Genomic DNA, 9248 nt, shown 5'->3' with positions numbered 1-9248 from the left:
ATCCATAGCCCACGCCTCGCAACCATACAACATTGTTGGAACCACTATTCCTTCAAACATACCCATTTTTGCTTTCCGAGATAATGTTCTCGACTTCCACACATTCTTCAAGGCTCCCAGGATTTTCGCCCCCTCCCCCACCCTATGATCCACTTCCGCTTCCATGGTTCAATCCGCTGCCAGATCCACTCCCAGATATCTAAAACACTTTACTTCCTCCAGTTTTTCTCCATTCAAACTTACCTCCCAATTGACTTGACCCTCAACCCTACTGTACCTAATAACCTTGCTCTTATTCACATTTACTCTTAACTTTCTTCTTTCACACACTTTACCAAACTCAGTCACCAGCTTCTGCAGTTTCTCACATGAATCAGCCACCAGCGCTGTATCATCAGCGAACAACAACTGACTCACTTCCCAAGCTCTCTCATCCCCAACAGACTTCATACTTGCCCCTCTTTCCAAAACTCTTGCATTTACCTCCTTAACAACCCCATCCATAAACAAATTTAACAACCATGGAGACATCACACACCCCTGCCGCAAACCTACATTCACTGAGAACCAATCACTTTCCTCTCTTCCTACACGTACACATGCCTTACATCCTCGATTAAAACTTTTCACTGCTTCTAACAACTAGCCTCCCACACCATATATTCTTAATACCTTCCACAGAGCATCTCTATCAATTCTATCATATGCCTTCTCCAGATCCATAAATGCTACATACAAATCCATTTGCTTTTCTAAGTATTTCTCACATACATTCTTCAAAGCAAACACCTGATCCACACATACTCTACCACTTCTGAAACCACACTGCTCTTTCCCAATCTGATGCTCTGTACATGCCTTCACCCTCTCAATCAATACCCTCCCATATAATTTACCAGGAATACTCAACAAACTTATACCTCTGTAATTTGAGCACTCACTCTTATCCCCTTTGCCTTTGTACAATGGCACTATGCACGCATTCCGCCAATCCTCAGGCACCTCACCATGAGTCATACATACATTAGATAACCTTACCAACCGGTCAATAATACAGTCACCCCCTTTTTTGATAAATTCCACTGCAATACCATCCAAACCTGCTACCTTGCCGGCTTTCATATTCCGCAAAGCTTTTACTACCTCTTCTCTGTTTACCAAATCATTTTCCCTAACCCTCTCACTTTGTACACCACCTCGACCAAAACACCCTATATCTGCCACTCTATCATCAAACATATATATATATATATATATATATATATATATATATATATATATATATATATATATATATATATATGTTCTTTTTTCTTTCTTTTAAACTAATCGCCATTTCCCGCGTTAGCGAGGTAGCGTTAAGAACAGAGGACTGGGCCTTTTTTGGAATATCCTCACCTGGCCCCGTCTGTTCCTTCTTTTGGAAAATTAAAAAAAAAAACGAGAGGGAGGATTTCTATCCCCCCGCTCCCTCCCCTTTTAGTCGCCTTCTACGACACGCAGGGAATACGTGGGAAGTATTCTTAATCCCCTATCCCTATATCCCTATATCCCTATATATATATATATATATATATATATATATATATATATATATATATATATATTCCTACGAGTCTACGGGGACTCATATTCATGAAGCGTATATCTTATATACGAACTGAAGGATCAACGGCCCAAAGCACTACGGGTATAAGAGTCATTCACGTTTACAACTGGACAATTAAAACATCTATTTGCTCTTCCTGATTTGTCAAAAGAAACAAATCTTTGCATGATGAGATGATCCATACAAATTGAACGAACGTTCTTCAAAAAAGCTTATCAAAACGAATTGAAATGTATCAGATGAACAAGTGAATAACACTTACAATTTCACTGAACATTAACGTACCACAAAACAAATTGTTTTCCAGGGTTTGAGAATGTTTGTTCTCTATGTGAACATAAAATCATACATAAATATTGATTAACAGAAAATTTCTATAATACCTGAATCATCTAAGATTATAAATTTACTGTCAGATCATACTTACGAGGTTTCGCAGAGGATCCAAGTAACACTAAGCACTTATAAGGTCTTTCTAGGTTTTGGAAAGTACCCACTCATAAAGTCGTGTTTCAATACGAAATAATTTTCTTGGTCGTTATTTCATGGTGGGATTCGTTGACGTTTTAACAGAACTTTACAAAACTGACACAAAAAAAAAGCCACAAATATACTTCACGCTTCGTGCAAATACTTGATAAAGACAACGAACTTGTATTCATCAGTTGAGAATTCAATCTAGTTGGAATTGGAAGAGCCGAGTTCCACGATGACAGAAAACGGAATGTTTTCATGGCGGAACCTAATGTAGCTCAGGGTATATACTGAATACTATGGTATGGTAGTCGTCATATTGCAATGTAACCCAAGTTTGAATTGTTTGATATGGAGTGATTCAAACCCACTTCTTTATTTGTTTAAGGAACATGTCCAAAATCCAGTCATGAATTATGTCCCAATACTTTTGCTATAATGATGGATTATGGTAATGAATTAGACATCAAAATGCTTGTCGCTCTACATGTTAAACGATTTAAATGTGGGTTAAATGGCCTTAACACCTTACCATCGTATACAATGCCGTAAGTGTGATTTACATTACCTTCGTCACAGCAACATAACGTCTGTTACTTTTAGACTAACCTCTTCTTATTCCATCTAGATTTATTCTCTAGATATAAATACTTATTCTGTTGTATTTATCAAGTATTCGTACGAAATGTGAAGTATAGCCGTGACTTTTTTACCAGGTTTGTAAAAGTTTAGCTGAACGCTAACGAAGCTCAGTTTGAAGCAACGACCAAGAGATAGTATTGGAACAGACGCCGCCGGTGTGAGTGGACTCCTCTCAGAATCTCGTGACGTAACGCCTCTGATTTCGTCAGTGCAAAGCCCTCAAACGCTGGCGAGCTTGTGGCTACTTGTGCGTCGTGGACATCATATGAAGCTGTAGACGTAAGTAAAAGGTTATGATGTAGTTTTAGATAACTTTTAGGTAACTTTTTGATCCCAGATTTGGTTATCTCGAGGTAAGAGTGTCCGGGAATTCGTTCACAGTGTCGAAGAAATTTGCTGCGTTGTATCCTGATCGAAATAAGGCAACTTGAGGCTAATCTTTTTCACACAGACACACACACACACATTTCATGCAAGTTTAGATTAAATAAAATTCCAGTATAGCGGACTCGTTAAAAAGATATATATTTATCGATTTTTTTTTAAATTTCATAAACACATGTTAAGTACGAAACGTATTCCTATGACTTTAAGGATGTAATAGAAACCCAGTTAACTGGGAAGGGTGATTATGACCTGAGCAAGAAACTGTTTCATTACGGGAGTTTTATCCACAGGTTATCATTAGGTTTTAAAGTAAGACGATCCGATCATTTGTCAAAGTTCAGTTGAGTGATTTCAGCGGGGTTTTAAGCCGTCAATCGTCTACGAGTGTGTAAATGCAACAGTTGTAATGCTTTATATAATGGCAAGAAGAAGCGACACCTCACGACGCCCACTTGGGCGCTCGGTAGCAATCCGGCCTTCTGAGCCACACGAAACCACGATCACGAGGATAACTACCCATGACGTCAGCAAGGTTCTCTATACAGGCCATTAAGCTCATCATGGACGACATGCGTAGTATGTGATCAGAGAATCATATCTTTAACGCTGGTAGAAGGTGTTAAGGACTATTCGGTTAGTGGCTTTAGCTTACGCTGAGGGTCTTAATGACCCAGGGAGTTGACAGGCCTCAAGCCCAGACACCCAACTAGCCAACCACCTCATCAAACACCGAGCTGTTAACAGGGGTCCATCCTGTTCCACAGCGACAAACCCAGTGCAAGCGACGGTGTGGTATCGATAGTTATTGTTAAGTTTTATCAGAGGATAGAATCGTCTAGTACTTTTTACATGCTTTAACGTTAGGAAATTTTTAAGTGTGCATTGTTGGATTTTAATACCATGATGTGTTGCTGCTGTTTATCCATACAAGTCACGTTTTAATGCATTTCAGGTAAAGTAAGATTGTTCGTTATTAAGTTTGCTTAAGTTTTGATCAATTCATTTACTTAGGGTTTTTATATATGATCGAAGTAGTTTGTGATGAAAGTTAGTGAAACCGCACTTCAGTAGGAGTTCATACAATTTTATTCAACATGTAATTTTTCTATACACGTAACACATGCTTCGTGGAGACAATCCACCTCATCATCAGGTGGCAGTACTTAACACAGGTATCTAAATCTCAACATCACACCTTGTCTCCACGTCATCAGGTGGCAGTACTTAACACAGGTATCTAAATCTCAACATCACACCGGAGTCCCGCCGTTTACCAGCACAACCAACACACTGGCCGCTTGACCCACAGTAAACCAGTTGTAAGGGAGAGTGATGAAGGAGCGGCTCACGTGACGGGGTTTAATCTGGGTAGCTGGGTGTGTCTTGAAATTTTTTTTTTGTCAGTTCTGTCATAATGATTTGGTTGATAGGATGGGCATTAAAGTTGTATGGGGGACAGATTAAAGTTCTTTGTAACAGCAATGAAAACACATTCATTGACGTTACGTGTGGCATAATCAGCAGACGGGTATAGAATAACGGGATTTTCAAGGTCTACGGAGCGATCATTTTCATGACAGTGTTTAGCGATCGCATTTTTGTGGTCATCCCTGCGTACTGCGTGACTGTACCAATAACAGCTCTCCGTTACAGGTTTACCTGTCTGGCCAATATATATATGTTTACATGCCTTACATTTGGCGGCGTAAACACCCAATTGTTGCATGATTTAGCCTACTATTCATCAAGGTCTTACTGTTGGTGTTATTGTCGTGGAAAGCAACATGAGAAGCATTCTTTTTTTTTTTAGAACGTGTCTTTGTTTAGCTAAGCTGGTGGAATAGGGCAACGCTAAACATTTAGACCTATCCTCATTTGTCACATTTTTCGTAACAGATTCATAAAATGTCTTCATAGTTTTGTTCATAAACCACTTGGGATGATATATAACTCCCAAAAGATGCCATCAAGAAAGGGCAGTGTGCCTTCTTTTCCCATTGTCTTGAATGTGATGGTGGGGTGGATGTTATCCAATTAAAGAAAACGTCACTACGTTGAGACTGAGATTGTAACTTCAGTCAATAATCATCCGAAAGTCTAGTTTAGATACGACGATAATGCATCGGAACCCGCTATCCATAAACAGACCCAGAGACCTTTCTGATATTCCCTTGTCACTTTATACCCTAGGACAGCACGTCGCCCCCTGTATAGGATATCGTTCCAATTCGAGGTAAAATGTTTGCCCATGAGTTTGTATCCACATAGTAAATGGGTACAAACTCGTAGGCATACGTTTTGCGTCGAGTGAGACGAATTACCTTCTTATAAAGATTGTTAACAAATGGAGTGATGAGCCAATTAGTGGTTGAGAGGTGTACTATCGCTACGTTTAAGAATAGACTTGACAAATACTTCGCTTCAAGTCCAAGACTTACATTACTAGCGTCTCCTTAAGTCACACTGAGAATTTGCAGTTTATTCTCCATGAATTATCCGTATGCCTTAGAACATTTACTTCGGTAATGTGAGTTTGTTATTTTCTTCCACTCTCATCGCAAACAGTCTCGAAAGGACCCAGTCGTCCGTTGCTGTTTGAATTCCTTTGTAAGTCCAGTCTCAGGTGTCTGAAACACTTCAGTTAATCCAAGTCTTCTCCATTCAAAACTACGCGCTAAATAGACTGTTACTCCTCAGTACTAAACGCAATAATTTGTTTTATCTAATTCAAATCTGCCACCAGCGCGGTGTTATCAGCAAACAAGATTCGACTCTACTCCCTGGCCCCCCACCCCCCGCCAACCCCCGACAGACTAAAGACCTGTCACTCCAAAACCCCCGCAATACCTCTCTTGCTACCTCATCCAGAAACGGATCACACAGTTATATCGTGGGCAAGAAGGGATGTGTTGAAACTACGTGTATGGAGTTGTCGGGATGGGTGATGTCCAGACCACACAGACGGAGCGTGACTCGTGTTTGTCTAGGGAGTGTTGTCTCTGATGAGTTGGAGCTTTTAGACTGAGCTGCGAGGTTGGTTGTTTAGTGCTTAACGGGTTATAACAGGGTATATTGTTTTATCAGCGTTTCATTTGTTGGTTGTGGTGGTGGTTGCGGGAAGGGGGCGGGGGGGAACTGAGTAGAGGTTTCTGAAGTGAGGAAGGGGTAAGCTTTTATCTCTACTCGGGGGTTAGTGGCTGGTTATGGACTGGTTTGAGTGGGAGGGGCCTAGCGCTGGTGCATTGACTCGAATGCAGAGTATGTTGAGGTGGAACTGTGTTGGAAGGATCTTTGTTTCATTGTGAAGGTGTTGAATGTTTGCTGTTGCTAAGCAGCCTGTGATTGTTCTGAGTGGACTATCTTGTGTTGTTTGCAGTTTTGTTGTTTTGCTTTTGAGAAGATGGAAGACCAGGCGGGTGAAGCGTTGTCAGAGTGGAGCGGAAGAGATGTTTATAGAGGAAGTCAAAGGATTCTTTTTCTTTTCCAAATCTTGTGCCATTTCGTGTTCTGAGAGTATTTAGTTTGTGTTGCTTTGGTGTTATTGTTGTGGGAGTAAATGTTGTGTGTGTCGTATGTGATACTTTAAATGGCTTGTCTTTTGTTAAGTGGGAGGGATTGTCCGTTCAAGGTGACTAGAGGATGAGCTGGATTGGTGTATGTCTGGGGTTGAAAGAGTGAGTGAAGGCTTGCTTCTATGGCGGTGAAGATGATCTGTCCTGGGTGTTGGACGCTTTGTTGATATCTATTGCCAATAGTATTGTGCGGAAGGGGGGTGGGGCGATTGAGGGGGGGTTAATGGGGGCGACTGTGGTTAGCTGGAGCAATCTGAAGCATGTTGTGTGAGGTCAGTGTATAAAATGGTGGAGGAGTCTGAAGGCAGTAGGAGGACAAGGAGTTAGGTATTGTGGAAGGTCTTAGGATTGGTATCATGCTGGCAAGTTTCCGGATGTTAGAGATTTTGTTGTATAGTCAGGAGTGGTTGAAGATATTTATAGGTGCTGGATTGCAAATGAGCCATAGCGTTTTATATTGCCAGGGCCTGTTGCAGACAGGCCCTTACAGGAGAATTCTTTGTTTTCATTTGCACTGCCTGTGTCACTAGGAGGGCAGGGAGGGCGGGAAGTTATTCCTAGATGGATCCTGTGTGGGTTCTCCATGACTTTCCTGTTTAGTGTAGAGGTTATTTTGGTCTGATTTCTGAGTGGTCTCGTGAGTACGTTTTCGCGTTCTCTGAGAGGAGCGACGTCACTGGGATGGGTCAGGAGTGATTCATGAGTGTAGGAGGGATTGGTGGGATAATTGTGGATGTTCTTCAACGTGCGCTGGAGTTGGTGGTTACGTTTAGGAAGGAGTGCCAGTTTTCAGTTGTTTTTCAGTGGTGGTGTCATCTGGAGCTTGGATTTGTTCTCTGATTTCTATTAATGGCGAGTGGATTTGTCTGATTAGACTCTTTGCTGTGTACATTGTCGGGGGAAAACGTTGGGTTATATTCTTTTTTTACGTCCTTGTTGAAAGCGCTTTTTTTTTTGTTGTTGTTGGCTAAATTAAGGATGTTGATGAAGCGTGAGACTGGATGATATACGGATGAGAAATCATATGCGCTGAACTTTTGGGGCGTTGTGTCCATGTTCTGTGTGAAGGCTGGCCAGTACACTTTTCTCTCTTCTGTTTAGGTCTTATGGGTGTATGTCTGGTGGGGTAGAACGTATGGCAGACTTGGGAAGGCCGCTGTTTAGTGTTGGTCGGGGTATTTCGGTGTGTGTGTGTTCTGCCAGTGTTATATTTGCTAAGCGGGTGAGATTGATCTATGGATAAAGGTAGCTGAAGTGTGAGGAGGAGAGGAAGGGGTGGGAATAGATTTGTCATTGGAAATTGGTGGTTAGTTGTATTAGGGGTCGACGTGCTGTCGATGGGCTAAACTAGGTAAACCATGGAAAGGTCTGTGAGGCCTGGTTGTGGATAGGGAGCTGTGGTGTCTGTGCGTTACACATGATGGTTAGAGAATGGATGTGAGCGAATGTAACCTTTTTTCTCTGTTCTTAGCGTTACCTCACAAACGTGGGAAACGATGGTCAAGGATAAGAATAAGACATATATTGGTGGTGTTACCGTACTCCATCCACATGGGGCTGAACAGACATAGTCACATTTGGCGAGGTTGTATTTTTGGGAGTATAGTCTCATTTCCCTGTTAATAGGTTATACCAGGGCCTCTTTCTTTGATGGTCATGCTTGTCCATGACAATGAGTTTTCAGAAGTAGTAGAGGATGTGTGGACCAGGTGTTTGTTTTAAAGAATATGCGTGAGGCATGCTTAACAGAAGAATTTGTATGTTGCATGTATGGATCCGGAGGAGGCATGTGATAGGGTTGATAGAGATGCTCTGTAGAAGGTCTTGTGTATATATGGTGTGGGAGGAAAACTATTCTAAAGAGGGAGGAGTTTTTCTCAAGAGAGGAGTGTGTGTGTGAGCAGTTCTGGATGAAAGTCGATCTGCGGCAGGGTAATGTGATGTCACCATGGCTGTTTGATTTGTTTATGGATGGGAAGGTTAGGGAGGTAAATGCAAGAGTTTTCGAGAGAGGGGCAAGTATGCAGTCTGTTGGGGATGAGAGGGCCTGGGAAATGAATCAGTTGTTCGTAGATGATACAGCTATAGTGGCTGATTCGAGTGTGAAACTGCAGAAGCTCGTGACTGAGTTTAGAGAAGCGTGCGAAAGGAGAAACTTAGAGTAAACGTGAATATTAGCAAGGTTATTAGGCTCAATACTGTTGAGGGACAAGTTAATTGGGATGTAACGTGAGAAAAAATGGAGGAAGTGAAGACTTTTAGATATCCGGGAGTGGACTCTGTAGCGAATGGAACCATGGACGGGGAAGTGAGTCAAAGGGTAGGCGAGGGGGCGAAGGTTCTGGGAGTGATGAAGAATGTGTGGAAGGCGAGAACATTATCTCTGAGAGCAAAAATGGGTATGTTTGAAAGAATAGTAATTCCAGCTATGTTATATGGTTGCGAGGCATGGGTTATAGATAGGGTTGTACGGAGGAGGGTGGATGTGTTGGAAATGAAATGTTTGAGGACAATATGTGGTGTGAGGTGGTTTGATAGAGTAAGTAATGGAAGGTAAGAGAGAT

The 9248-nt window shown here is 41.7% G+C and overlaps 1 long non-coding RNA gene across 3 annotated transcripts in view; it reads left to right on the top strand.

Moving 5' to 3' along the window:
• Positions 1-2866: 2866 nt before the first annotated feature.
• Positions 2867-9248, top strand: part of LOC139756155 (uncharacterized) — a 113507-nt gene continuing 107125 nt past the window's right edge. For all 3 annotated transcript variants that reach the window (XR_011714279.1, XR_011714280.1, XR_011714278.1), the window contains exon 1: positions 2867-3004. This is a non-coding gene — a long non-coding RNA (uncharacterized lncRNA). The remainder of the gene's footprint in view (positions 3005-9248) is intronic.

Source organism: Panulirus ornatus, chromosome 20 (genome assembly GCF_036320965.1).
Source record: "Panulirus ornatus isolate Po-2019 chromosome 20, ASM3632096v1, whole genome shotgun sequence".
Classification (NCBI taxonomy): domain Eukaryota; kingdom Metazoa; phylum Arthropoda; class Malacostraca; order Decapoda; family Palinuridae; genus Panulirus; species Panulirus ornatus.
Note: the sequence above shows the minus strand (reverse complement) of the source record. Positions and strands in the feature narration are given on the sequence as shown.